Source organism: Xenopus laevis, chromosome 1L, assembly GCF_017654675.1.
Source record: "Xenopus laevis strain J_2021 chromosome 1L, Xenopus_laevis_v10.1, whole genome shotgun sequence".
Taxonomy (NCBI): domain Eukaryota; kingdom Metazoa; phylum Chordata; class Amphibia; order Anura; family Pipidae; genus Xenopus; species Xenopus laevis.
Window position 1 is genome coordinate 48,815,026 of NC_054371.1, and position 23,108 is coordinate 48,838,133.

Here is a 23,108-nt window from a genome sequence, read left to right on the forward strand (position 1 = left end):
CCTCAATGACCTGTGCTTGGTACCAACTTATATCTTGTAGATCACAGGTAGAAACATTATTGACATTACAGAACTATTCCCTTATGTTTCCTATTGATTAAAACAGGAAGCATAAGGGAAAGGCTCTGCTAATGATAGGGACAATAAGTGAGGAATGCACAATGTTCTGTACATAATCTCTATATAACCAAATGGCAAGGATGATCAATACATCTAATGGGCAACTACACAGTAAGGGGCACAAACCCCCCATCTAGGGCACCTGTGCGTCTTGAGGGTAGCAAAGCACCGCATGTTGATTCAGACTGCTCAATAAATGCCTATTCCTTTGAATTTAAGAACAGCTTCTTACATCCAGCTGTGAAAAATGCATGTTTGAAGTGAGGATAATTAAACACGGCTTTTTTTTTTTTCTTCTATACTTTTTTATTTTATTTTGGGCAGGGTAAGAAAGCTTCGATGGGTTTTTGACTGGGAATGAAGATTAATTTCATCCTCCTACTGCATGACCTGTTTTTTTCAACTGAAGCTCTTATTCATAATAATGGTCACTTAGCATCGCAGGGACGACTAAGCTGTTACAGACACGGTCTAAAAAATTATTTTAACAACAATCTCAAGAGGGGATTTCTTTTTTTTTTTCAATTTCAAATCATGAATCTTCAAATGCTTTCTATTTAGGTCAAGAATGACTGACTTGTATAAGCGATAGTATCTCTGCCTACTAATTATAAAATGGAATTCATATAAAGTAATACGATTTACTTATGTGTAATATATATATATATATATATATATATATATATATATATATATATATATATATATATATATATATATATATTTTATTATTTTTTTTTTTCCCATATAAACAAACATAATACAGATACACCCTTCTTAATTATTATTCGGATATTCCTGCCATTTGAGACCACAGAAAGAGAGAGACAGAAGATTTACAGGATGGATAGTGTAGGCTATTACACTTTTCAAGTCAGAAAGTCAGAGTACAAGGATCGATGCCTTATGATCCGAGTTCCCATAAAACCTCTAGATCTCTAGAGGTGCCCTTTTGCATGCTAATACATCAAAACTTACTTACTACGTGTTACCAGATCAGAGGAAGGATACTATTCAGAGCAGATACGATCAACTGCTGGGGGACAAACAATTCACAGTGCATCTTTCCCCCAAGCTAACCCTTTCTACATGAATTCAGAATCATTGATACAATTAGTTTAACCTTTAATGAGCCAAAATATGACTATTTTCTGGTACCCAGAAGGTTAATTGCATTGGTGCTAAAGAAGAGTCCATTGCATTTTTACCTTGAATGCTTTGAGGCTTTTCACTGCTAGGCTCTTTCAGCACTTAAAGACTTTAGATTCCCAAGGCATTTTCAGAATTGTGTTAATAAAGTAACACTATACAAATACATAATTGATTGTGCAAGGAAATCCCTGGACAAACTATAACCAAAAGTAAATGCAGCTAAATATTCCTTTTGAAAGCAAAAGGAACATAGAAAGTTAAAAATGGTCATACCAGGGTAGGGACTCACAGAGGAGCCGGCAGCTTTCTCTCCTCTCCCGGCACTGCTTTGCTCTTCATAAATAAAGGAAGTAGCTCCGAAGGATATAAGAGAATCTAAAAAGGTATGGACTGGGCAAAGTACAAAGGTACTCAGGGGGTAGTGAGAAATGATGCTCAGGAGAGAATATTAAGAGGGGTAGAGCTGCCAAGTAAATGGGAGAGGCAAAATAAATTTAACACTTTCATTGCTTGAGAACAGCAGATTTGGAACACAGGATGCCAGTGCAGGAACACAAGTTTAATATATCTAAATACAAAAAGTCTGCATTAAGGACTACTCCTAAGAATAGAAAAGGCAGAGGTAACAACTGTCATTGAGAAGACGATTTCTTCATTAGGACTTAGGGTCCAACATTTATCTATATTGACAGCAATACTTGACATATTTCATCATAGTGGGTGCAAGAACCTGACCAACCATGTATTATTATTATTATGAGTCTCTATTCAAAATACAATGGGAAGCTGGTTTATTACATATAATTCTCTACCTGTGCACTTCAACCATCTTCCTAGCTAGCATTCTGGATTGATAAGCATGCATAACAGTTACAGTAACAGATTGTATCATTATTATAGAGGCTTTTCTGTCCTATACTGGCATGCACACACCTACACAGTGATGGATATTTACACTACAAAAGACAGCACTTAACATGGTGACATTTTAACCCATATGAGTGAACTCAAGCATGTCTGAACCGAGATTCAAAATCTTGGCTGGCATTTCCATTGAAGCCTAAACAGCCCCCATAGGCCCCTTAAAATTGCCAATGAAAGGCAGTTTATAGCAGCCACTCTGGCATTTGCCAGAATATTCAGATTGTCAGCATTGAGTTACTGAAGCATTTTTTAATAGACAGACAAAGATAGAATTCTTGCAAAAACCCAAGTAAATTACACAGTTTGTCAGTTAACCGACGCAGACAAAGCAAACTGAACGTTTAAACCAACAGCATCATATTTACTAGTTCATGTCTCTCTATCTTATGGTCCCTCCTTCATTACCAAAATGTACTGCTCAAATAAAGACATGGTCGTATAATGATGCACATAAATTGAAACAATGAACAAGCAAAACAATGAAGCATCTAAATGAAAAACGAGTGAATTTTAAGTCCAATTAGCTGTGGTTTTCTAAGTGTGCCTTTCTACGTCTTATCATTTGGCAGCACCAGACACCAGTCTTTATGACCTGCTTCATAGGATGGCTCTAATAAGGGGGCTGGTTAATGTTGTTTATCTGTATAAAGAGATATTATTAAAAGACCTACTGAGATTTGATCCCAGAATTTAGTATTTCACCACCTACTGTTAAATCAGATCTAAGTACTGTACCTGCTGTGTGTGTGTGTGAAACTACAAGCCTATGATATCTACTGGTTTAAATGTGGACAATTTTGTACGGTGCTAATTATTTTGCAGTGACTACAATGCTATGGTGTATGTAGAAGTTATTCTTTGTAGCGTTGGAATATCTAGCGGATTGTAAAGATTTTTCCAAAACGAATGCTGCCTGTTTAGATGCATTCAGTGATACAGTAGAACCCCAATTTTCCAGAAATTGATGCGTTTTTTTTCATGGTCCAAGCTGCGTTTCCTCCCCTGAATTTTGTGGTTTCTGATCTTTATAATTAGCGTTATTTTACAAATATTTAATTCAAATGGTTTGTGTAATCTCAGTATGGAATTTCAGTGCATATGTGGTTTGGAATTCAGAATGGAAAATTAAAAAGAAAGCATTCTTTATAGAGTGCACAAGTGGTGGATGTGTACTTCCTCTAAAGAATCATAGAATGATGATAGCCAATCACAGATTTGCCCTCATACAGGGAAATAAATATTTCAGCTCCCTGTCAGGTCCATCTGGGTGCTGGCTCCCCCCACCACCCAGATGAGGATTGGCTGGTATCCTAAAGTGCAAGGTGCGGAGTGCTGCCGGCCCTTCTGCACAGCTTGGGAAGACAGCCAGTCATAAGTGGAACAGCTGGTATGTAATAGCAAGTTACTGTATTTTGGGAAATTTTCTTTAAAGCAGCACAATAGTTTACTTTTACTATATTTGTATTTCTATAGTGCTACTAGAGAATGCAGGGCTGTAAATTAAAACAATAAAATAATGGAACAGACAATAAAATATTAGAATATGAATAAATACACAAATACATTTAAATTCAAGTAGAGATGCACCGAATCCACTATTTTTGATTCCAAATGCTTCGCGAAAGATTTAGCCGAATACAGAACCGATTCCGAATCCTAATTTGTATATGCAAATTAGGGTTGGGAAGGGCGACAACATTTTTTATTTCCTTGTTTTGTGACAAAAACTCACGCGATTTCCCTCCCCTAATTTGCAAATGCAAATTAAGATGCGGTTCTTGGCCGAATCCCAAATCGAATCCTGTATTTGGTGCATCACTAAATTCAAGATTGCTTGCTAACTTTTTAAAGACAAGTGATAATTGCTTCCTGTCCTGGGCAGCTTACAATCTAATCTTTTTTTATTTTTCAAGTGTATAATGCAAGGGCACATATCTATATTTCCCATTTAAGTATTATATAATATACTTTAATACCAGTAAAACACATGAAAAACTAATTATGTAACAAGATGCCTTGCTTAAGTATTGGTTCAGTGAAAACAAATGTACCTAGTTGCAGTTCAGTAGAGACGCTGCTACAGTAACTACTGCAGTCAAATTCTGCTAGGAAGGTTCTTTTGGAACAAACAGCATGGTATCACTTGCCGGAGACCTGGAGAAAATTTTGCACGCTAACTATAGTATCCAGCCGTTTTCATGCAGACATTTTCCTATGGTATCTAGCTGATCCAGAAAAATGATTTCCTACAGTAACACAATACCCAACTGTTCCATGGAAACAATTTCCTATTATGCTATAGTACCTGACTAAAATGATTGCATCTAGCTCTGTTTCATGGTGAATTACCAGCCTTTAGCTGCATTCCACAGAGGACATTGTCAAAGCCTTCAGTTCCCTTCTTTTTGGGCATTGTCCTGTTTTTATATATATAGTCTCTGAGCAGAAAGAAAATCTGTACAGTCTACAGGATCCTGTTTATTTTCATGGTTATCGGACAATAGCTGTAGTTGTATTCTAAGGGGGCTATAGATGGAGCATACAATATTACATAGCCACTTTCCTGCCCAGTGCCCCTCCATGTAGTTGGTACTTATGTAAAAATCCTATGACTTTCTCACTTATTGTTTTACTATGTCCTCAAAACCATTTACTGATTTGCCAAATGTGGGAACGTTTTGAAATGTATGTAGTTACTAGTAAGTAAAACAACACACAGTATACCAGGGTTCTTTTGGCCTTCTTGCATTTATGACCCCATCTACTTAAACCAATGATAACTACTGAAGTGTGTTGCCAATGGGAGTCAGAGTAATAGCCACCAAACTTAAACCGCATGAAGCCATTCCACAGAGAGCAACTCTTAGCTCTTTTTCAACAAAATAAGACTGCATTATGAACCAACGTTACTTTCATAAACCTTGTACTTGTAAAATTCTGATGGAGTAAAAGGAAGTATTTTTGCATCTTTAAAGAGTCTGTTAATGTAACAGCACATACTGTAATTACATAGATTGAAAACATACCTCAATTTAGCCTCTTCAGTAACCAAAAAAATATATTTTCTAAGGGTGCATTTTTGCAATGAAAAAACTGCAAATGCTCAATGTATAGCAATTTGGAATCTTTACTCTTAACAAGCGACATTCGCTTTAAAGAATCTCCAACAATTGTTTCTTAACTTAATATTTTTGGGGTCTAGTTCAAGGGGAACTGGGTTGTGAACTTATCATATTGACATTTCATAAAAGACTGTCTCTTGTGCTTTAAAGGAACAGTCATTAAGGCAACAAAGTTTCTGACCTTGCACTTAGAAGCTCTCTGTATTGTTTATCACTGTGTAGGACTCCATAAAGCACCGTCATATAAATAAATTATGCTATTGCAACAGCCACTAGAAAAGCATTCTGGTACTGCCTATTAGTCATGCTCCGCTCATGATGAGGGAGAGTAACATTGTACGGAAGCTGCCAGTGAATATGTAGTAATGTAAAAAAAACAAATAAAAAAAAAAGATTAAAATGATCTGCTAGCACAGATGAAATACAACTCTAAGAGTAAGATAGAATGTGTTGATTTTACAATATTTAATTTAAGATTGCAGTAATTTCATATATTTGGTATGAGACATGCAGTGAGTTATGGGAATGGTTCCTTATGGCTCTACAGAAATGGGTGTCTGCTGGAAAATTGTGGTTTTGTGGTCTACCAAATTTTCAAAATCAGCCATAGAAGCATGAATGCATTTCTATATTTCCATTCAATAGCGAATAATTATTACGTTTAGTATCCCTCAAATTGCCCTACACAACATGGCTTCCAAGGCATAATTCTAATATATTACATTTACCTTTTCACTTTGCAACCAATTAGATGACCCACATATCTTCATTTTCAAATGTTTAGCCAAGTATTTTCATTGCGCTAATAAAAATTGGTGGCACGGTTTATGGAAAAGCTCCCGGAAAACATTAGTGGGCAAAAGTTTGTTCAAAATACCAGTACAAAGGGAAACTTTTAATTTTTAACCTAGAACAAGTTTAGACTTCAAATACATTGTCATTACGGAAACAAAAAGCCAAAGCGAATATGACATTTCATTGTTCCCTGAAAGGGCAGTCCAACTGGGACTTGGTATTCAGCATCAGAACACTATGAGCCTGTCTATACAAGAAATGGAGCAATGCTGGGCATGTTAGGTAGAAGGGCTATGTAACCTAAAAAAAATGTTTAGGAACATATCCTACCTTTGGTCTGATTTCCCAGTGTCTGAAAAGCACGTAAATACTTGATCCAAGATTTATGCCCAACCCTAATTTGATGAATAGAAGTCATACGGAGTGTGGTTATACAGTAGTAGATGTAAACACCAGTCATCCCACAATAAGGGCTGCAGCTCAACTCAAGACATATTGCTCATAATTCTTTCCAACATTCACTGGTAAATGTTGTTAGAGTAGGTTTTGGTGAATTTTGAGTTTTTAATTCCATAAATATGTTACCATGTATTGTATATGTATTCTTCATTATTGCCCAGCCATGGTTATATACACACAACACTGATTTCTTCACTTTAGAATACAGTTATGGGATCCATGATCCGGAAACCCATTATCCAGAAAACTCTGAATTACGGAAAGGCCTTCTCCCATAGACTTCATTTTATCAAAATAATCCAAATTTTTAAAAATGATTTCCTTTTTCTTCATAGTAATAAATCCGTACCTTGTATTTGAGCCAAACTAAAATATAATGAATCCGTATTGGAAGCACAACTAGCCTATTGAGTTTATTTACATGATTTTTTTTTAGTAGACTTAAGGTATGAAGATCTAAATTATGGAAAGATTTGTTATCCGGAAAACCCCAAGTCCCAAGCAGTCTGTATAACAGGTCCTACACCTTTATAAATACAGATATAAAATATATTTAATTGTAAGGATGTCTCACCTTACAAAATGGTTGCTAAAAATGAACACACAACAGGAACCTCGTCACCGTTCATCTTTTCTGCATGTGTCCTACAAACACCTAGAGACATTTTACACAGAAGGGGTTTCCAGGGTCAAATTATCTTTTATTTTATTATACTTTGCCTCCCCCCAGCCTGGCTTTGTAAGTGTGTATGGCACAATAGAAATTAAATAACAGAGCTCCATTAGTCTGCTTCCCACACACCACACACTGGTACTAGGGCATATTTTTCAGGAACATTCGCAAACACAGCACAGATTGGGTGTATTTAAATTGCACACAATCTTTAGACAACACAGCATCAATGACATCAACAGACACAGATTTGATTACGGCTAGCTTGCAGAAATGCAGACTGATAAGCCTGGGATGTACTGGTTGCCATTACAGTGTTTGTATATTGCTAAGTGGGAGCTTTGCAGTTAGGTAACAAACACGCACACATATGCACAGCCCTATCTACTACCCCTATACATTCAACTTGTACATCGCCACTGATCCTGCTGCAATATCAACATGATATAAGCAACATACTCAAGTACAGATATGGGATCAATTATGCAGAAATTCTGAAGCATCACAATACCATTTTCCATAGAGTCTTATTTAAACATATAAGTATTCATGTTTCATTGATTTTCTTGTCTTCTGTAATAACAATAAGAAAGTATCTTGTACTTGATGCGGACATATTTTTTTTTATATATTTAAATGTTTTGCTAGCCTTAAGGCATGGAGCTCTACATTATGGCAAGGCCCCTTACTTGAAAAACCACAGGCTGAACATTAAATATTTGACCCAATACCTGTAGTAACTAATACCAATCAGCCTGCTTTAGCAATAAAATCAGTAGATAGTATATCCTTGTCATTAAAAAAAAAAAAAAAGTAAGTCGGGGGGTATTACAATATATTAACTAGCTACAGTATATAAAAATGGAGGCAACTCTGAGATGTCTCCCACTTTTCTTTCATACAAGATAAAACAAGAAATGAAATCAACCCAGAGATGCTTTAATATGAAAATGGTTGTGCATGCCTGCTCTGCAAAATAGCTGTGCATTAATTCCCTTTATTTTCCTTTACAGTTTATTTCTCCTAATGTACACAGCTAAGGTGGCTTCTATAATAACTCACATTTAGCAGCTTTCTAGAAATGATTTACACTGAGCACATAAGCTATTTAATAATGAACAATTTCCTGAGCTACAAGCATGCAACCCTACATGGTGGACAACATCACAATATTGTAACTTGGGGTTTAATCATTTGTGACATTGCAAAGATTACAAAAGAGATGTGGTAGGTAAGAGCATGAACTGAATGTCAGTGTTTACAAATGACATTTTTATTTTTGTCCACAAAAGAGATGTGCAGTCTTTAAAGCAGTAGGAAGAAGAACTGATTAGGTCTACCTATGCAAGGGAATGAAATAACTTTTCAGTATCTTGATAAAAACATAATCTATGCTGAAATGATAAATGTATCATTAAAATGTTAGGTCTCAAGGAAAGTTAAAATGCTGGCCAGAGATGGTTTTATTAATGAATGTTTTGTAAAGAGACTGAATACTTCTATAATTATTTTTCCTCTTCGGTATAAAATGAATATGTTAATAGCAATTAACTACATGTTGGTGTGCTTGTGTCTGTGTGATGTTGCCTTTTTTTCCCAAACATCCATGCTCTAATCACAACTAATACATCTTAACAGTTTCAGAGTAAAGAGGGAAATTAAACAATGCAGTTTTCAGCATTTTCCGGTGTGTGACAAATCAAGCCCTCTAATAAATGCAATTAGGGTCTTGAGATTCAACACCGAGATTCTGAGAAGCCATAACACTTGTTTGAAACAAATGGCTCCTCGACAAGGAGAAATATTTCTATCAATCACCAAGCGAGTTAATTCGCCATAATAAGGCAGGTTTGGATGCAGACCGATCCATTGTGGAATACTTGTATCTAAAATTGATTACAATGGCACTGAAAATGTATGCAACCCTCCAAACCACTTCTGTGCTCTGGAACATTAATCTCAATTGCAAGGAGAGCTTCATAACGCCTGCTAAGAAAAAAGTATGGAATAAATCAGACTTTATAAGACACGTCAATTAATCAGCTCGGAAACCCAGAAAATATGTTTTTAAGCAAAATATTCCTAAAGCGCAAATTACATCGCTTATGTGTCATCCAAAATGTCAGCGCTTTACATTCAACTAAAGACTGTTGGATCAGGAATTGTACATCTAAGTATGCTCCTCAACAATAATTGCTATTTTACAGACAAATATACCTTCTTTAACATCTACCACCAATTCCCATTTATTCTCACTGGCATTTAAGAAGTTAAAGGAGGATATATAAATGATTTCTGGAGGCAAACATGTCACTGCCCAGAGCAAGACTCAACAAAGGATCATAGCTCACCACAAAAGCACTATTAGACCTTTAGGAAGACTAATGGGAAGTAATCTTATACTCGTGGTGGTTAGAATTACACTTTACTACAGGTAAAATAAAAACATCAAATAAGTACAACTGTTTTCTATTCTACCATGTAATTAAGTCAGGTGTTGCTCTTACACAAAAAATTTTTCTTTGACAAAGAACTTCCATCAATCCCCAACTGCCACCCCAAGAAGAAGAAGAACTATGATTCTAAAGTTTACTAAACTCTGCTCGTGGCACCTATAAATGGTTTGCAAGCTCGACCAAGGGGCAATATTCTTACAATACCACTATACTTGTTTCTGTATAAATATACAGTGCATTAAAATGACACCACATTAAAAGTACTGATTGATGCTTAGCAGTGCTTTGCATGGGTGAATCAATTCCATCTAACTTCTTTTCAAATGGAGAAGGTTAATTTACAACTTATACTGTAAAGATTCCCAGTTTACCTTCAATGTTATTGCTGTTCTACATAATTATGGTAGCTTAGCGGGGTTTAACAAAAGCACTCACTGAAACTTGCTAAATAAGTGATTATAGACTTTGGTTCTCCCTTAGCATTATATTTAAGAACAGAAAAATGTTTTCATGAGCAGTTATCCCAATCGTTCTGTCATTACTCCAAACCCGGGGTATTTAAAATAAATGTTTCTAACACAAACACACTGTGGCTGAAGCATTTCATTATCAGGAACTGTGCGTGCTTGTAAATAACACCTAAAATACGTTATATGCATTGGAAAGATCAAGGCCTACCATACGCTCCGCATAATTGCTCTGCACCCTACCTGCAGTTCCATTTGGGAGTTATTCCTGCTATATATCTACGACCAACTGGATTGTCACTCAAACCTAAAAAAACCCTAGGCTACAGCACAGCACAAAGCAATACACCAGCGGGCATTTTAGGAGAGAATTATTATTAAAGCTAAATTTATTAAAAGAAAGCTCAGCATGTAATATAAAAGAGTCTCTTTCTGTTTCTGTAATGCTACCATTATTTATGGAACGAGTAAGGCAGAAATCAGTTTTCAAGCAGAGAGTAGGGATCATCATTCAATCCAATCTGCTGGAGGTTGTAAGAGCATCCCTGAGTCAATATTCATCTTATGCAAGTCAAAAGGCAGACTACAGGCAGAATCGCTTGAATCATTTTAATAAAATGTCCCTTTAAAGCATCATAGCTCAATCACAGCTCCATGCTATTAACATATATTCTCCTTGAGCGTTCAAGTGAGCAATTAAAACAAGGCATGAGGAAATCCTCCAACTGCCTGGCGTACATCTTTATCACTAGCAAAACGAGGGAAGAGAAATTGCCCTTGCATGCTTTTAGCTTTGCTATTGTGGAATCTCTTTGCAATACTACGTTGCTGAGCGAGTGGAAGAAAGCAAAGTTGTGCAGGAGGCAGCACGGAAAGAAGTGCTGCTGAACTGTGCGAGTACTTCAAAATAAACTTATCAAGACTGTCTTTTGAATTGAGCCTAAATGCAGAAATACCAGGAACAAGCAGAACTATATTCCCAATGCCAAGAATGAAAGACCACCCACTGAATTCTTTCACTGCTTCCAAATCACTGGCATATGCTTCAAATGCAAGTCAGAACAGAAGCTCAACCACAGAACCCGTAGAAAAAAAAAAATGGCTACAAAATGGTCACACTGTTACAGGTTACTTTTTCTCCCTTTTCATCACATCTTTCACAAACAGGGTGTCTACGCCTAAATCAAGCGACTGGGAATAATCCAGCAAAAAAAGAAAAAAGCGGTTTGCCTAAGACGCTACGGAAATGGGGGCAGAGGTAAGATCCTTCTCTTCCTGTTCTTAATTGATGAAATAAGTCTGAAAATAAATGACTTATTCATGATAAATACCAAGGATTCTGTGTTTCTAAATACCCCCACAACAATAACATTATGCCAAGTCAATATAACTACCTTGGAAGGTACATGACTCCCAGAGCCTACCCCAGCAATCACCCGTTCTAAGAACACCTGCAAATGTACCCCCCAAAAATCTACACAAAGCCTCCTCTTTTGTTTTCAGGAGAGAGGAAACCTTGTAACCAGCGAAACAGTGCCGGCCCTCCTCACTGCCTCATGCTGTACTCATGTGTATCAGATTTGTAATGATCATGGAAGGTTAAGTTGGGTTTATTAACTCTGCATGTGATTGGAAGCGACTGATTCATTTCCTTGTCCCCGTCTAAACAAAAACAAGCACCATGCAACCTCGCCCTCCCCAGCAATCCCACCAGCCCTGAGAGGAGGGAAAGAGGGCTTCTTTTTAAATCACCGCTGTTTTGCTGCAATTAACAGAAATCAAGCAGCGATGTCAGGGCTGAATGCACAATAAAATCCCCCTTGTCCTACATATAAAAAAAATGAACTTTCTGGCAAGAACCCAGCAGCTGGTGGTGATATTGACACATCTCTTCCCAGCAGGGTTAAGGTCGGGATGATCACACGCTGACATTCATTCCTTGCAGCCTTCTATTGACTAGGAGACCAGTCAGCTGCTGCTTTAACCTCTTCCCCACTACAGAGGCACAGGTGTGTGCACAGAGATTAGGCACTCGTTAACCAAGACTGACCAAACTTCATCTCCCTGGTTGCCCTCCGACTACGACTCCCTGCAGCCCTTAAATGGCAAAGCTAAGAACTGTATTTCTACAATAGTCTTTTTGTTTTTAGGAATGCAGGTTGGGAAAGCCTGATCTCATAAGTGGGGTATTAAAACCAGCAGAAGTTTCATAAAACATTTGGGGGGGGGGGATTTACAGATCAGGAATGGGCGAATGGCCATTTCAGCAGGGAGTCACGTAATTTCAGGCGCGAATTGCGGCAGAGTACGGAAGCCGGACTATTGTTTGCCAGTGGGGTTAGTGGTTTACAAAGAAAGACCATGAACATTTATTAGCAAATGTGTGTATTCAGAATTGTTACAATGTTTTTGAATTGATGTGTGGGCTCCTTTTTTATGAATGGAAGTGCCCCAGCCCCAAAATACACAGAAGATAAACCCTTAGGCCCACAGAACACAGCTGAGATGCTCACTGGCCCCAAATAGCCCTAAATTCACACGTGAGACGCCTACAGCCCCACAAATATCCCTAAATAAAGGTCCCCCTCCTCCTTGGTGTTCACTGATTACTCTGGTCATTAGGCACAGGTCCTCCCCTCAGATTTGGGAATGTCAGAAAGATCAATGGCAGCAGCTGTCCCTACAACCCTCCTCTGCTGAAGTTCTAACTAGATAAAGTGAGGGAGATCAGAAGGATAATCACACACACACCCTGTGCCCATCAGTTGCCCCCGTACATTCATGTGTCAGGGTAAGCTGCACCCACAGCCCTCACTCACAGGGAAGTACATGGAGCACCTACCTCCTCTTTCGGCATCCCAACCTGGGAAGCGTCACGCACCCTGCCCGTACCAAGTTCAAAGGAGAGAGGGGGGGCGTAGCAGCCACCTGTGCCCCATTAGAGACATCCAATAGCAAACACGTTTTGCCCACAAATCAGCCTCACGCCTGTGAAGGATGTGCCAATGCCAAGTGAGCTATTCCCCAACCCACACTCTGGGAAAGTAGAAACACTCACCTTTGTGTCTCGGAGTAGCTCCCTCTCTCGGTATCCCACCGTGGGAAGCATCACGCACCCTGCAGCCCGTACCAAGTACAAACAAGTGGAAGGGGAGGTCTGAGCTGCAACTTGTGCCCCCCTTGGAAGCAGTCACTTATCCCGGATACAGAAGAATGACAGCGCGGCGCACTTTGTCTCCCAGTCTCCGCTTTCACTATCAGATCCCTCCCTGGGTTCGTGCTGAGCGGTCGCGGCTGTGGGGTGGAGAGGCGGCCGGCGGGAGAGATAGAGAGAGACGCTGTCCGGGCTGAGAGCTGCTCCGGCTAAACCAGTGCCAGGCACACACGTGAAGCAGCTGCTGCCTCTGCCCAGGAGCTTGGCACGCTCCTCCCCGGCACAGAGTGAGGGGGGAGCCCAGCGTCCTCTAAACACTGCGCCCAGTAGCAGCAGCAGGCTGCATATTTATAATCCTCCCCAGCAGGAAAGCTACTTTCATCCGTCCTTCTGCGACAGGGAGGAAAACCTCTGCGCCCACTACACAAACACACACACATATATATAATACCCGAGCTGCCTGTCTGCTTTATTTGTACCGCCGCTGTGCGCAGGATTTACCCACGACTTGCCTCTCTCCCCCCTCGTCTGCCTGTGCTAATGCAAAGTAGCGCTGCTCCCCCATGCTGTGTCCAATCAGTGCATCTACTACTCCAGCAATGATTTAGGGGTCATCCATGAAGAACACTCCTTACTGATGAATGACTCTCTGCAGCCTCCTGCCCTGATGAGGGGTCGGCTCGCTGCTGCTGATTGTATCAGTAATGAACTTGCAGCATCATTAGCCGGGTACAACAGAGCCGGGGCCCAGTGCATAACGGGCAATTGCATCATTAGAAGATATTGGGCCCCACAGAAACATCATTCTGGGAACCCTCACTAATCTCTGGGAATGAGACTTTTTTTTTTTTATGTAACTACTTCATCAGTCAGTGCCCCTATTACTCCTGGGCTCTTCAACAGTCCTTACAGACACAATAGATACACTTAGTAAATTAGGTTGAACAAAGGTTGAAACGTCCATCATGTTCAAACTTTTAAGTCTATATATATAAACTCAAAGTGTATAAAGCACTCACAGCATCATATTTCATAATGGAAAAATAGTCTTTTATTTCTACAACCACATGCCAGCGCGTTTCGGTCCACACGGGGCCCTGATGACGGTCCCGTGTGGACCGAAACACGTTGGCATGTGGTTGTATTTGTAAGCACCCGGCCAATGACATGAAGATTGGTGAATGCCGATGAATGATTATTTATATATATATATATATATATATATATATATATATATATATAGACAAATACAAGTGTCCTCTGCACTCAACCCATTATCAATATATTTAAGACAGAGACATTTTGTGCATACTGCTACTGAAAAATGCCTTACCCTTTAAACAAAACAGGGATTGTTTGTCCATATATTGCAATATATTAAAGCTGGTCAACTACGTCAAGGTCATCCCATATCTGGCCAGTCCTATGCTCAATTTTCCAGTTATGGGATGACTTTGACGTAGTTGGCCAGCTTAAATATATTGCAATATATTGAGGATTCTTGTATTTGTCTATATGTATTTTGTGGTCACAGCTTCATTACAACCCCGCCTAATGGTTTTAAAAATTAATGGTGAGCACAACTTTCCCTTGTTATAGTTTATACAGGAGCAGTGACCAGCTCCATGTTGTAGCTCCCACCCTTCCCAACTATAGTCAGGTGATCCCACTGGTGTCTAATAAAAGGGCAGCCAAGTATGGAGGTTTTACTTTGAAAGCAGCTAGTGAGTTGCAGGTAAAACTTTGTCCCTTTGTAAAATGTATAATGAAGCAATAGAATTCTTAATGAATCAGATAAAATTGAGCATAGGACTAGCCAGATATGGGATGACTTTGACGTAGTTGGCCAGCTTAAATATATTGCAATATATGGACAAACAATCCCTGTTTTGTTTAAAGGGTAAGGCATTTTTTAGTAGCAGTATGCACAAAATGTCTCTGTCTTAAATATATTGATAATGGGTTGAGGACTCTTGTATTTGTCTATATATAAATATTGTACCCTAACCTTGACTTTAAACTCTAATTTGTAGGACCCTCTAATCTTATTGTACTCTGTATCCCTTGTTTGTTATCCTCCATTTATTCCTTGTTTGTTATAACTAAGGTAAAGCACTGTGTATCTTGTCGGCGCTATATAAATAAATGATGATGATGATGATGAGATATATATATATATATATATATATATATATATATATATATATACACACCTGCCTAAATAAACAGGCTTTTCGTGTGGGCACAGTTTCAGGTGTACTCAAATGAAATTCACCCAGAATGCATGTTAAAACACTTGTGAATTTAATGTAAATTGTATATGCAAAGTGGTAGATATGGATTTGTTTTGGCTCAAGATCAGGCTTAAACTGGCAATCTGGATATTCAGGCAAATGTCATAAATGTTACATAGTTATATAGTTAAATTGGGTTGAAAAAAGACAAAGTCCATCAAGTTCAACCCCTCCAAATGAAAACCCAGCATCCATACACACACCCCTCCATACTTTCACATAAATTATATATACCCATATCTATACTAACTATAGAGTTTAGTATCACAATAGCCTTTGATATTATGTCTGTCCAAGAAATCATCCAAGCCACTCTTAAAGGCTGTGAAGAACCACCTATGTTGCTTCAAATGAAAGTTATTTTCTTCTAGTCTAAAGGGGTGGCCTCTGGTACAATGATGCTCTTTATGGGTAAAAAGTTCCCCTGCTATTTGTCTATAATGTCCTCTAATGTACTTGTAAAGTGTAATCATGTCCCCTCACAAGAGCCTTTTCTCCAGAGAAAACAGCCCCAACCTTGACAGTCTACCCTCATAATTTAAGTCTTCCATCCCTCTAACCAATTTAGTTGCACTTAGTCTCTGCACTCTCTCCAGCTCATTTATATCCCTCTTAAGGACTGGAGTCCAAAACTGCACTGAATACTCCAGATGAGGCCTTACCAGGGACCTATAAAGAGGCATAATTATGTTTTCATCCCTTGAGTTAATGCCCTTTTTATGCAAGACAGAACTTTATTTGCTTTAGTAGCCACAGAATGGTGCAAATTACCCATGCAACCATGCATTGATTTGAATAAGAGACTGCAATATGAATAGGAAATGGACCTAAATAGAAATATGAGTAATAAAAAGCAGCAATAACAATAAATCTGTAGCTACAAAGCATTTGTTTTTTTAGATGGGTAGATGGGGTCAGTGACCCCCATTTGAAAGCTGGAAAGAGTCAGAAGAAGAAGGCAATTAATTTAAAAACTATAAAAAAAAATGAAGGCCAATTGAAAAGTGGCCTCTATAACATACTAAAAGTTAACTTAAAGGTGAATCACCCTTTAATGTATGTGTATGCTGGGGGTGACAAACATTGAGCTGAACAAACTCATAAGGAAAATTGTGTATTTCTGTATGAATGTGCATGTAAATGGTCTAGTTTTATAGAACTGTATGTTGCCCCTTAGCGAGTGACCCCCTTGTTTTCTACGGAAGCTTCTATGTGTGTGAGAGAAAGCAAATCCTAGCAATTTCCCAACAAATCAAAAGCAAAAGTTCAAAAGAAAGCCAAGCTAGCAGTAGAGGCAGGCAATTAGCAGTAGATTTGGTACAGTAAGCCAGCTCTATACTGTAGCAAAATAATAACATTAACCTCTTCTCTCCCAGAGAGATGCACGTCAGGTTAACCACTGAATTCCTTGGGGTACCAGACTACATACGCATTTTCTTTGCCAACTTGGAAAACAAGTAAACTACCCTAGAACTGTTTGAAGTCAAATATGATGAAATCAATGAAGCCCTTGGGCAAGTTCTTAAGCAGCGTGGTTATAGACAGTAGCTTTTTCTCGCTGACACGGTCATTCCTTTTTAGTGGCTCTTAAGCTGATGTTTTCTCTGTTGTTGTTTTTTTTTTTTTCATTTCCAAACCAAGGTTTGCACTTTCTGCTAGCTGAAGGACACAGGATTGTTTAGTTAAAATATTCAACACAGGTTTAAAATGATAACAAATATTAGTGATAATTAATGTTTGAAGAGTGATTACGGGTGTGCACAGAATATCACCGGCACCATTACTTACAAGCTTACAGCTTACAATATGATTACAGAGTATGCAGTGTAGGGAGTGACTCGCCTAAGGTCACAAATTGCTGTTTCATACTGAGACCTCTCACTATACAGGCAATGTCAATGTTATTAATGGAAGGCTCTCTGGAAACAGTGTATCTTCATATAGAAGCAACAACTCTAGTAAAGAATGTGCATTCCTATCATAGTTGCAAGACAGCAAGCTGGAGAGCTGCAGAATGAATAAAAAAACAGACTGCTAATCAGTTATCACCTATTACATATCTGTTTAGAAATCATGCTTTGGGATTTTTTGTATTAAAACATACAGAACTAAATGGGATATATGATATCCAGGCAATACAAAACAGGGAACAGGTTCTCAACTCTGCGGCTTGCTCCTTTTGGAGAACCCAAAGCAACTGGTGGGTGGGTTTATTAAATAAAAAGCATGATCTGTCCTTCATAAAGCCATGATATAATAAAAATGTCTGTAAAACTGAACATAGTAGTGAATGTGAACTTGCTCATTACAGATATCAAACTTACCGGTCTGTAATTGCCAGACTGAGATTGCAATTCTCCTTATTATCCAATACTGGAATTACACCAGCTTTCCTCCAATCTATTGGTATTATGTCAGATAAAAGAAATTCTGAGATGGTCATAAATAGGGCCTGAATAAAACTGAACTAAGCTCTCTAAGGGCTATGACACAAATTTGTAATGCAACATAAAGTCGCTTGTAGAAATTGCAAGCGTTTTTACATGCGTATATCAGCTAGGCATATGATATGTCTTGGCATATCAACTCCTACACATGAAGACACACATTCTGGTAGTTTATTGATGGAATTTACTATGTAAAATTTGTGGTTTTTGCACATAGCGCATTCCAGTGTTTCTGTAGTTTAGGAGTTTTTACGTTGCATTGGAACTTTGTAATAAAGATGCATAAAAACACCACTTGTGACATAGCCCTAAGTGCACAAGGCTATATTCAAAAAATGTAATGTTTTACTAGCAATATTTGGGTGCAGTATTAATTTCAACTTTAAACATAAAAATAATCATACTTCAAAGAAAATGTTTGATTTCCATCAAAGACTTTTACTTAAATCTTTACACTTTTTTTCTTCACTTGAAAGCCATGAACCCAGCAACAGAACAGAAACAAACAAAGAAAATCACCAACTCTGAAAATGAACAGCTAAGCAATAGGACATTTTAGATTTACTTTTATTTTGCAAGGTAGGATAGACCTTTATTTCTGGCTAGAATCAGAACAATTATACAACTAAATCACATGAATTATATACATACAACATATGGAGTTACGTACATCACAATCAATACCGGTACAAAAAGGTGGGGAAGGCCTTATGCATAGGCATACACTCTAGGGAAGGGAGTAATACACAAAGTGTGGGAGTGGGCAAGATCGAATTAAGTGGGTGAGAAATGTGGTACTGTAAGCTAAATATTAGTACATTAGTACACAGGGAAAAGAGGAAAGTTATTTTCAGAGAGTGTGGGACATTTGTTACAGAGTAGCTCTTCTAGTATGCTTCCTAGCCTATCATGAAGCCAATTTTATTTCTTTACAATTTTTCATGAAGAATGTCTGTGATGTCATAGTAACAGATGTACACACAACTGCCTTAGAGCAACCGACTGATAATGACAATACCCTTTGTGACACCTCAAGAATATTAAGATAAAACGAATGCCATGCTGACTATTGTCTCTTTTAATATTTATCCCTTGTTATTAAGATAAACAGATAAAGTTGACATGTTGTTCTTTGAGTATGGAATGGAAATGCTTATTTGCACACACAACCCTACATTTATTAGTGTCTCTGTTTACTGTATAATGCTGAGTATGCAGTGCATTACATAGCGACTCTGCAGCAAGTGCAACAATCAAGCTACTCTCTTACCGCTGAAGTATTTACAAGCACTATGTATAGGAGTATAGCTTATGATTTGGGGATGTAATGATTTCAGAAATGTACAAGTCTTTACACGGCAATCAACAACAGTGACAGAGAGTTGTGAGCTTTTCATTGCAGCAATTTTGCAATAATAATTGAGCCATTTAGAACAATGGTTTTAAGTCATTTTTATTTTTACATTTAGAAAGCTAGCACTAATTCTAAAATACAAGAGTATCTCTGTAGAAACTAAACCCTATATACATTGGTACTGTATGAATTTTCCATTTCAATTCTTTTTATAAACTATTTGAGATTGCCTGTAAACAATTTAACAAACCAGTACTCTACAGTGTAAAAAAGAAAAAGGCATTAAAGGACATCAGGGAAAGAACATTTGAAGGTGTTTTTTTGTTATTTTGTAAAATAATTTAAATGGGTGATCAAAATATTGGGTTTTAGTGTGCCTGTTGCACCTGTGTTTGAAGACCCAGAAGATACTGTACGGCTGTAGGCAACTGTAAATCCAATGGAACATTCAGAAGAACGTACAATGTCATATGTGGTAAAAACAATAGGTGAGTGCTCGTAGTATGCGTTATCATAAAAAAACCAGGTTTATTTATTTAAACCTACATGGTGGGAGAACACACAGTATGTCTTATGATCTATGTGTAGGAGAGTAAAGGTTTTGCTAACCTTTAGCTTCTTTGGTTTCATTTTTCCTATGTCAATGTATTCTGTTGGCAGTTTAGTGACTGGCCTGTAGATGTCACTATAGAAAATAGTAAAGGTTTTTCATACCCCAGTGAAAGTGTTAGCCAGCTAGACTGTGTCCTTAGCAAGCTAGGCTGGGCCCTTTTTCCCACAGGGGAGGGGTAGTAGTTCCCCATAGGTTATACAAAGGGATGTTGCCATGTGTTCTGGCTCTGTCCAGTGCACCCATTGGAAGTGATGTGTTGCTGTTAAGGAGTAGTGGTAGGCCTCAGTATAGGAGTAAGTGAGTGTCAGGTCAGAAACTGTAATAGGTCATTATAGGAGTGACAGATAAGTTTAGGAAAGTTGGTGAGCAGCCAAGGCTCCAACGAGGAGTTAGTGAAAAGTTAGCACCCTGCGGTGACATTACCGCCAGGTTAGGGACTCAAGTGGTTAAGCTCAGGGATAGAGAGATCCTTGGATTGGAAAACCAGCTGTGAGGTCGCCTTCAATGGGGAATGTGCACCAAAGGCAGGAAAGGCTTCCCAATTCACAAAGCTGACTAACAAAGGATCAGATACTATCTGTGAGTAATACATTTGTGTAAATGACCTGCTGCCACTACTTACTTCATGAAGTGTACCACCAGTTCAATAAATGTTCTGCTGTTTTAAAGAACCACTGGTGCCCAAAGTTTATTTGATCAAGAGTGAATACTGTGTCTGCTTATACCAGTGTGGTAATCCCTTCCTCTATACCATAAGCAAGGGCCCCACCTGAGGATAAAGAGTCTTATTATTTCCGGGAGTTTCTGGGAGTTGGACCCCTTACCCAGGTACCAAAACCAGTGGATAGTAACCCAAGGGAAGGTTTAGGAAGACCCTGACCCATCCACCTGTTACATATGATACACCTATTTTACCAGATGTTTGTGGATATATATATTTTATGAATAGATACGTGTGTTTTTTTATGATAACACAGATTATGGGCACTTGCCTTGTTTCTATTTCATTAGGACCCCTTTGAGAGACTGAGCTGCTACTTTGATACTTCGCATAATTGATCTCTGCAATAATCCATGGCGGGGGGCCTTACTGGCACTGGATATAAATGTTTATTAATGTCACATGTGGTGCTTGCCTGAAATACTGCTGACACTTGGCATGAGAAAGGTTTTCCGGTTTCCAATGACACAGCCAGTGTTTAGATTTGGGTTAAGACAGTCTTCTTAAGGACAAAATATGAGCAAGAAGTAGAGGTACAATTGCATTCAACTGCACTAATATGTAATATTATCAATGGACTCTGTCTTGCTTAAGTTTTCTCAACCAACTTAGCCCAAACCAACTTAGTTACATACACTCCCATGTCAATTTCTTATTTGTTCCTGTTTTCCCTTGTACCACTGTCACTATAAACTCAGTTCATCAGTATGCTTCCTACTGTATTTCAATTTAGACTTCAACATTTTTCATTTCCTACACTTTGTAGTAGGAAACAGCTTGATCATTATTATCTATAGAAAACAAAAATACCACCATGTGTTCCCTTGCAGTCATGGAGTGTGACCTTCTTATTATTTTCATATAATCTTTTGAGTTGATACCACAGAATCTGCAGCTTGTACTCAAAAAATCAAATTGCAAAGAAGAAATTTGCTGGTCGCACACTTTGCAGTCTAAATAAGAATTTATGGTTTGTTTTCCTTCACCACTGTGGCCTATTTTTTCCAAACTGACAATATTTTAGAGCTTGATTAAATGGAGAATGTATGTTTAACATAGATGATAAACAGCTGAAATCTAATATAACCTGGCTTATTAAAGACCTTGCATATCTTTATGCCATGCACCTAGAGAAAATGAATCCAATGACAGTCATGTTGGGATATTGATAAATAAATCAGCATAAAGCCATGTGCAGCAAGGGTCATTTATCAAAGTCTACAAGCTGCTAATCTGCATCAAGACGACAAAAAAAGAAATTGATTTAAGACACTGTAGAAACCAGGCTTTACATGTTTTACCTTACAAAGAAAAAAATACATTGCACTTACCAGATGTGAACATGAATTTTAAGATTTTCAGTTGAAAAACGGTTTAATCCCATGTTTGAGGTGGTTCTGCAGTTTTTCATGATAATTATGCCATGGTACTGTTACATACTGTATATATCAAAGAGTGAACATAGAGCTTGCCACAGTCTGCCAGCAAAATTCCACTGCTCTTATTATTTCTATGGGATTTTTAAGGTAAAAAGTGAAAGTAAGAGTTCATTGTTTGATAAATATGCTTTAAAATATGTTCTTAAATCAGGCAAAGTAAATAGAAAGATGCAGAAAATACATTTGGGCATATTCATAAAAGGGTAAAATGACAATTTGCCAGTACAAATGAATTGGGAAGCTGTGGCGTAATCAGATTTTTTTTTAATTTTGGAATAAAATTGATTGTTATATGTCTGCGCAAAAAATTAACGTGGCAAATGCTCAGATTTTGAAGCATGTGGGACAGAGTAGTCTATTCAAACAGAGTCTCTCGTATAGTTCAGCCCTTGACATGGTTCATCTAAAAAATTAAATTAAGAATAATTTTTAATAAAATTGCCGTGCTTTCTGTAAGTGTTGCAAAAAGTTGGTCCTATATTTAGATATATACACAAGTTTTTCAGCATGCATTGCTTTTTGTGTTACCGACCCTTCGAGTTAAAATGATGACTTCTTTCTGCCTTTCACATTTTCACAAAACGAAAAATGGCCACTGTAAAGTGCAGAATGCAGATGGTAAATTTCCAACCAGTACGTATTTTTTTTTATCAAAGACATTAAACTAGGACAAAACTTGTAGAAGAAACAGTAACATATTTTTCAGCAAAAATGAATCCCGATGCTTTTCTTGTGAGTTTGATCATTTTCACTTTGATCATGTTAAATGGGAACTTGTTTGTCCTGACAATCAGAATCAGATGACCAAGTTTTGTGTCTAAGCTTTTACAGCAGAGCAAATTTCGAATCTCCCTTTTTTTAAACAAGATTACTCCAGCTGATCTGTAGTAATTAAGCAAATCATATATTTAAATTGGA

The 23,108-nt window shown here is 37.8% G+C and overlaps 1 protein-coding gene across 1 annotated transcript in view; it reads right to left on the bottom strand.

Annotated features, from left to right (window-relative positions):
- Positions 1-14,069, bottom strand: part of LOC108698837 (teneurin-3) — a 321,882-nt gene extending 307,813 nt beyond the window's left edge. Inside the window, exon 1 of the mRNA XM_018230688.2 lies at positions 13,227-14,069. The gene's annotated coding sequence lies outside the window, so the exon portion shown is untranslated. The remainder of the gene's footprint in view (positions 1-13,226) is intronic.
- Between the last annotated feature and the right edge of the window lie 9,039 nt (positions 14,070-23,108).